The sequence below is a fragment of the Halyomorpha halys genome, unplaced genomic scaffold (assembly GCF_000696795.3).
Source record: "Halyomorpha halys isolate HHAL.00 unplaced genomic scaffold, Hhal_1.1 Scaffold680.1, whole genome shotgun sequence".
Classification (NCBI taxonomy): domain Eukaryota; kingdom Metazoa; phylum Arthropoda; class Insecta; order Hemiptera; family Pentatomidae; genus Halyomorpha; species Halyomorpha halys.
Window position 1 is genome coordinate 52,010 of NW_027111055.1, and position 8,411 is coordinate 60,420.

Genomic DNA, 8,411 nt, shown 5'->3' on the forward strand with positions numbered 1-8,411 from the left:
AAAATTAGCTTATCCTGGATTCCTTTCCTATGGAGTTGTTTGTTTTAATTTATTAAGATGTAGAGGTGGAAAAAACTTCCATTTAAAATATTATCACTATTCTATGTTGTACTATGCTTCGATTTTCCCCTCAATCACGTGCTAATATGCCTCATTTTGTTGACTATGTATTTCTTTTAGTAATACTGTCATTTAGTCACATTAATTAAAATTTACAACACAGCATTGTTTAAACTTTATTAATCTAGTAGTGTATAACTCATACTTCAGTACTTTTTTGGAAAATATAGAATTAAAATTAGCTGAAATGAGTAAGCATTTAACCCCCAACATAGGAATTTCTTAGTTAGTGCATAGCAATTAGCTATCGAATGAACTGTTATTAACTTCCTTAAGTAACATACTAAGGTATCATCTCCAATAAATATTGTGAATATTATTTTATACACATTTTCTTAACAATTTTATCCAACTAGCGTAATCTCAAATAGGATAAAAAAAAAGTATTTAAATATTTGTCCATCTGATTATGATATGATCTGACCGTTTGTAGAAGTGTGGCAATTATTCGAGGAAACGGTTCAGCTTTTTTTTACGTTTGGTGGCTCACATTATTCAACTAGATGCCTAGATTGTTTTGAATCAAAGACGAACTTAAGATAATGAAAATGATTGTATCAAATACTTTAGTCCATCCGGCTGAGCTTATGTAACAATTTATGAGCTGAAGACTATTAATTAATATGTTATATGGCTCAAATTACACAGTGATATTCCAAGAATGTTTTAAAACAAACTGAAATATTGAAAATTTGTTTGATTTTGTACATTTCGAAACATTTTTGGTCGTTACAAATATCATAACGATAAACAATAATTTAAATTCAAACTTTCACGTGCTCATATATTGCCCTAAGACCAAGAGCATGAATGTATAATTGAAAATGGAGATTAAAAAACGATTAAAAAGTACCTTTTGATTTCCAATAAAATACGTTAAGACATTAGTGATGTCTTAGAATACAACTTGAAGCTGAAACATTTAAATTCATACTGTAGTTTATTTAGATATTAGAAATAAATATTCATTAAAATAATTTCACTAGGCCAAATAAAATTTATAAATTTCATCTATATACATATCAGTATTACTCAGGACGATTTAATTTGATAATATTTTAGGTACTTCAGTACATACACTCTCGATCAGGAACAGCTGGGACGTGAGTCCTACTTTCGGATTGTGGCTCTTTGCCGTAGTTCATTATTCGCAACCTGTAACTGATCTTTTACTCCATTTTTGGAAAGTTACTGTTTATTTGTTTTTTGTTGTTATATGGTTTTTTGTTAAACAAGAGACTAACGATAGTTGGTTTATTAAACAACGCTTAAATTTCCTCGGAGACACTATGACGAGTAAGTTTGTGTTTTAGTTATAAATAATAATGATTTGAATTAGTGTTATTGTAGTGATTCATGAATACCTTGTAACTTGTTATTTTAATTGAATTGTTGATGAAAACTACACATTGGCTAGGATTAATTGATCAAGTTTTAATTTGATTTTCTTATTTGTTTTATTCACATTAAATCAATGTTAGTGATCACAAATAGTATAATACACTTACTTCGTTTTTGTCCTTAGTTGTGTATTTTGTTTATTTTAATTTAATGTTTTTATAAGTCCTGTTTTGTCTTATGAGTTGTTATTACATACATCCTCTCAATTTTCAACCTGATGTGCATTTTATAGCTGTTGTTAGATGTACTTACAGAATTTTGTCTTCAAACTATTTTTTAAATACTGTAATTCTTTTTGGTTCACAAAATATGTTTACTGTTCACTGGATTAAGATTGGAGCAAGTATTCATACAGCTCATTTCCTGTCCATTCGCTTATACCAATTCATCCTGTACTTCAATTGAATTACTAATGGTTATTTTGAATTTTTAGTTATTTTATTTTTAGATGATTATTTTAATGTGCATTGTTTTAATACATTTTTTGCTTTATCTCATATCTGTTTCATATTACCATTAGAAGTTTTAATATTTACTGCTATTCTTTCCTATCAGCTTATAACGCTAAAGAATTAAAATCATCAATTAAAGGGGGAGGGGGCTGCGGTCAGCAAAGAACAACATAAATAAACAAAACCATATTTATTTATGTTGTTCTTTGCTGACGCACCCCCCCCCCGCCGACAAACTTCTCCAATCATTAATCTACGCTCAACTATCTATATCTCATTATTGAATATTTACATTATCTAATTTAGTTTATACTCTTATTTTGAACTTAATTTATCCTTCATACTTCTGACATTATTCAATTCTTATAGTAACAGCATCTCCTTAAGGTTTTCAGAAGTTAATTATTGCATATAATATTTTTCTATAAACGTTTTATTTAAAGGATTTATACAGCTTTACAGCAGAGTATTGCGTACTGCTGTACCCAGTGCATATTTTGTCATGTTAGGTTATTTATTTGGATGAATGTTGAATTATTTAAGCACCAATCAGTATTAATTCTACATATTAATGCCTTGGAGTTTGAATGGTTCCAATTCAATCAAGAATTTATATAATCAGTTGAGAATGAAACATTCCCATCCTGCTGTTATACTACAGTTGATGCAATAGGAAAAGATATCCATTCAATCTAAGTTAAGTATTAATCAAGTAAAACACACAGTAGGTAACTAGATTATTTGTTAAAATGATTATAGTTTAATAGAGATGTGTACTTTTTATTTCTTTAAGTTGAAAACAGAAAATGTGTCATAAATTGAAGGAATTTAGCTTGTATTTTATGTTTTACGATGTAAAGTATGCCCAAAAATCAATTAGTATGAATTATAAAACTTTGACTTCGCTTAAATAGAAAGGCATTGTTATTTAACCCCAAAACGCAAAATCAGTATTACTTCAAAAGTGTCATTCTTAAGATGGTAGGTGGACACAAAATCTTGCATTGGAAATCTTGGAATTCCAAATAAATGTTGGTGGTATCGAAATTAGAACTTTGAAATTTTAACTAATAAATTACTAATAAACTAATTTTTTTCATTCCAGAGCATATATTACAATGATTGGGATTACCTAGATTATAAAGGTTTTAGGAAGGCTTAAGAGTTTTGAAATCTGGTGATTTTATTGATCTTTTATCATATTTTATGCATTTGAATTTTTACTTAAATGAATATATACAATTCCTTTTTTCAGTTCAGGTAACTAACCTATTCTAACCCTAGTAGTTGCGTCAAGTTTTCATTCCGTCGCACCACCACAAAATAAAATTCAATCCCCCTTCCCCCCCCCCCCAGAGTGGATTCAAACTTGTAAGCCTAATTCATGTTTTAAGGTAAATAAATTACTTCATTTATGGAGTTTTCTGTGTTCAAAAACATTTGTAAATATATTGTGTTTTTAATGATTATTCCACCTTTTTCGGTTAATATTACATTTATAAATAAATTAAGATCAGGTCCCTGATGATCAAAATATATTTATAAATATTCAAAGGTATTGACAATCATGTTCACATTTAATGACAAACAAGAGATAAGAACTGTATGGCTGCTAGCTTTGATGGATCAAATTTTAATTAAATTATAACAAATTATATTTACAAGTGGATAGAGATAAGATAACATGTTATAATTTAAGTAATAATTATTGCAAGAAGTTAAAAACATTTGTTGAAGTCTGAATTCACATAGCCAATAAAAAAAGGGAGGAATTTATGATTTTTGTTTAATTTATTTTTTTAAACTTTATGATTTTTTGTTGTTTCTATATTTACTTAGACTTTACTGTTTTAAATTTTTATTTGTTTTCTAAATTTTATCTCTTTTAATTTAATTTAATTCCAAGTTTTGTAATTATTATTTTTTTGCTAATCTGAAAAAGTACAAATTATAATTATTGTCAGTAAGTAAGATAGAAATTTAGTTTATTTTGATATTTATTTCCTAGAAAAAAAAGTGAATTTACTGAGTACTCAGGTGTCCAATATTTTCTCTTTCACCTACCTGCATTAAGCAGGCTAATATCGGCATTCTATCCACAGTGGGGCGTTTAGATCTTGTGTTCACCCTATAAGTTGAAGTGAAACTTGTGGAGTAGTATTATAAAATTGTATTTTTCTGAAAAGGTTTATTTCATAACTTTATCTTTGTTATTTTTTGGGGGGCGAGGGGGGAATCAAGATGGTAAAAATCAAGTAACCGCCACTTCTTTTTGTTTACTGATACTCAGTAACTTTGAAAACAGAATTTATAGTAGTAATATTTTTGGTTGTCATAAATCGTATCATACCAATTTCAGTTAATGTGTGTTACTTTATAGGTCACCAATCCTTTGTTGGTAAAGCAATTTTTATCTGTTTCACCTCTACTCTTTGTTGACAAACACCTAAATACTTGGTTAACTAAGGTACTGGTTATTTTATAAAATTGCCTTAAATATGAACCTATACCACTGCAGCCAAGTGGTTGTGTAAGGAAGTTATTTGGTCAATATCATGCTCAACCGCCTTGTTTTTCGTTTAGTTAAGAGTAACCACTTTTTAGAGGCTAGGTGTATGCCAGGAGGGCTTCCAAATCCAGAAAATTCAACTCAAGACTGATTTAACAGAATAAATTATTATTTGCTTTGGCCAGATTCAAAGCAGGGCCCAGGAGATAAATCCACAGTCCCTTACCCACTAACCTACCCTGCTGCAAACAACATATATGATATCAATATGTAATGATGAAAATGAAACTCAGAATCATATGTTGTATTAAAAATTAAACAGTCAGATACTTTATTCTAAGAAAATAAGTTATTACTAATCTAAGAGGTGGTGAGCTTCCCCAAATTCAAATATCCAGCTGAAACAGTCAAACTAAAGAAAACTCTTACTCTTGAAAAAAAAATTAATAGCCAGCTATTTATCCATAAAGTGAGAATAAAAGTTTATATGAACACATTAGTAATGAATTTGAAACTGAATGGTACTGTCTCCTTAAAAGTTCAGTATTGGCCTAAATAATACTTGTATAATTGAAGATTAAAGTATTTTCATCTCTTCATAATTTGACTGTCTTGATATTGTTGTGTATTCTGATGGCTTTAATGTGAATAGCTGTCTTTGACAGTTTACTCTTTTTTTTTTCACTGGAATGCACCATTCATTTTGAATGAGAAAATAAATGTATAAAAATAAGTAAAATTAAAAAAAAAAAGTTGTAAAGAAACAGTTTGTTTTTTTATGCTTTAACCTAATTTTCTTTCAATACTTTTCTTGAATTCTTTGAAATTCATTCCAGGTCTTGTTAAAGTTAATCAATTAAATTGAATTAATTCATATTAATCCTTTCATTTTTGAGAATAGTTTTATAAAAATGTCAGCATTAAATTACATGAATTATTTGTGTTAAAAGGAGGTAATCAGCGTGACCTTGCTCGTGAAAAAAATCAAAAACGACAACTGGAATTACAGAAGAAAAAAGCAGCAAATGATAAAAATTCGAACAAAGGAATGACCTTAGAGCAAAGGAAACAGAGGTAATGTCTAATTTCATTTTTTCTTATGCACTTTGTGTTTATTAATTACTGGTTAGTTGTTTTTTTAAAACTTGAAATCGTTTTTTCATATTCTGGTAATGTAAGGTTTAGAATACAACTACTTAATAGTTTTTGGTAATGAGGCTTCTTTTTTTTTTTTTTTCCGCGGGACTGTTGTGAAACATTATTATATTATACTTGACCAAGTAGGAATCAAACCCACAATGTTCTGAACCAGGCACTCTGAAACCCTGGCCCCTATGTGCTGGGCTATGATGTCCTCAGCTTGTTAATTTCCTTTGCTAAACTAACCTGGTTATATTCTTGGCTTTGCATATTAAATTTTCTCTCAACGGAAAATTTACAGGCTTTGTGAGGATTGGAACTGAGGTTAGACAGAGTAACTAGGATTACTTAAGTAATAAATTGAACGATTAAAGCACTTTACTGCTATACTCTCATAGGAATACTGTTATGTTGATAATCAGCTACTCTTTCCAATAATCATCAAAAAAGTGCTATATCCCCCCCCCCAAAAAAAAAGTCTGTACTTGATAGATAAAATTGATCCTTAGCTATTAACAGCTACAAACTAAATTATGCACATCATATTTATTTGCGTGATGACGAGATGTAGATCAAAGAAAAAGATATTGGTTGTTAATTAATTTTAAAACTAGGGATCAGAAAAGGGAACTAGAACAAAACACTCAATAGCTTTTGATTTTACTTGCATTCAGTATGTGCTTGGCATTTTGTTCACCTTCTCTACTCTCAATGAGAGGACTAGAGCCAATGTGGAGCTTTCGGAATAGGTGGGCTCTAAGATGGTTGTGCCCCATTCATAAGCGGAAAATGAGAACCTTTTCATGTCAAGTGAGTTAGTGGATGGCATCTCAAGGGTTATGATGTGGATGGCTCCTAATTCATTGTTCCTAATGGTGCTTTTATTTAGCGTCTTTACTTTATCAAGGCTGAGGTCACAGTCGAACTAGGGACCCTGCGGAGCTTTTTGTTTAGTTCAATAATTCGAAGAAGCAAAGCCAGATGGAACAGCCTTTTTAATAATGTTCCTTGAAGAAAATTGTAAATGGATACTGACCCCTCTGTTTATTGTTGCATTTGTGGCCAATCCGTAAGAATATATTCAAGTCCACTTGTCTTTTGGGTACTTGTTGTTTGTGAGCTACAGGTAAAGATACTTCATAAGTTCATCATGAATGTTCTTGCTTTTGATGCCAGGAACATGAAGGACAATTTGAGGTTTTAGGGATTCAAGCCAGGGAAGCCGGTCTTCTACTACTTGTGATCTTTCTATGGGCACCTGTCTTTCATGGACTTCAGAAGCCAACTCTGAAGGGATGTGCAGAATGCTTTACTGTTTCATCCTTAGTCCCTGATTTATTATGATTGAGGCTTCTTAGAGATTCAAGGCAGGAGCAGTCCCCCAGCTGGTTATCCTGTGCTCCAAAGCAGGCCTGATACTGCCAGTGTATAAGGACTTCAATGTTCTTAGGTCTGTACTCCTGGTAAACCCAGCGATTTTCTTCATCCAGGTGAGTCTTGGGTCAAACTTAATGCCAAAGTAAATTTGGTACCCATCTTTAGCCAGATTTGAGGTTAAGAGTATCCAGTATGTTTTTCTCAAGACTAAAGATTGAGCAGTTGATTGTTGTCAGGTTGTCATTGCCCGTTTCTCGGGCCACTGGCAGAGACTATCTAGAGTCTTTTGCATTCAATATTTTGCTGTGAGGATTTGATCTACTCCAGAGAGTGATATCATCTGGGAACAGGGGTGCTTTGATGTCATTTGGCAAATCCTTCATAATGTCATTTATGAAGATTAGAAATAATTCTGGGGAAAGTACTCCTCCCTGGGGCACTCTGTTTTCCAACTTCCTTGCTCGGCTCATTATAATTCTCAAGCTGACTCATACTTTTCGATCCTTAAGATAATTGTTGAGTCGTAGTAGGGCTTTTCCATTTATTCTTATGTTGGCTGCTCGAAAAGGCTTTCGGTAAACCCTCTTTCATTTCCTTATTGAAAGCCTTTTGAAGGTCAACCCAGATTGCAACTGTGTTCTCATTTTTTTGAAAACTGTAAATATTTCTTGAGCAATATAGGAAACTTGATCTTCCATGTAGTGAAATCTGTGGAAGCCAGCTTGTTCGGGAACTATGAGGTCATATCTATCAAAAAGCCAAATAAACCGATTATTCACTAATCTTTCTAACAGTTTCCTGAGGTCAGTATAGATGCCCCAGTTGGCCTTCTTGAAGTTTCATTTAGGTAGGGGAGCTGCTTTTAGGGCTGGGTAATCTAAGTCTATCTCGAGCACAACTGGTCTGTAGTCGCTTCCTCCAATTTGGTTTGTTACCCATTGCCGTGTAGCAACAGTCAGATTGTTTGAGGCAAACACTAAGTCTAGCTTGGTTGTTGATTTCCTTGTCCATGAATAGAATGTAGGAGGGTCATCATAATAAATTAAATATATAATTAATATATTTTTATGATTATTATTGTTCTGTTTTGAAGTAACTTGATAATAATAATATAGCTTATAATTTAATTGATGAATTAAAATAATATTTATGGATCATTGCAGAGATGCAGAGCTGATGCGTGAAAAACAACGGAAAGCCATGGCCAGGCAGGGCCAAGGACAGCCTATTTCCACATAACCATCACATCAGTGGATGTATGAACAACTTATAAATGGTGTATTCTGTTTTATAAAACAGTGTTATTGTTTTTTTCCTTTATCAACATGTTCCTCTCTATTATCCTTGGCTTTTATTTATTGTATAATTAACATTTTTTTTCAACTGTTCAACTTATAAAACTTTATTGCATT

At 31.4% G+C, this 8,411-nt stretch overlaps 2 long non-coding RNA genes across 2 annotated transcripts; both read left to right on the top strand.

The window, feature by feature from the left end:
* Positions 1 to 212: 212 nt before the first annotated feature.
* On the top strand, positions 213 to 1,355 carry LOC136796192 (uncharacterized). Its single transcript, XR_010843891.1, has 2 exons — positions 213 to 408; positions 1,183 to 1,355. It is a non-coding gene; the product is annotated as an uncharacterized lncRNA (long non-coding RNA).
* An 831-nt stretch (positions 1,356 to 2,186) lies between these two features.
* Positions 2,187 to 8,177, top strand: LOC136796191 (uncharacterized). The gene is made up of 4 exons (XR_010843890.1): positions 2,187 to 3,150; positions 3,229 to 3,936; positions 5,433 to 5,556; positions 8,163 to 8,177. It is a non-coding gene; the product is annotated as an uncharacterized lncRNA (long non-coding RNA).
* Positions 8,178 to 8,411: the final 234 nt, after the last annotated feature.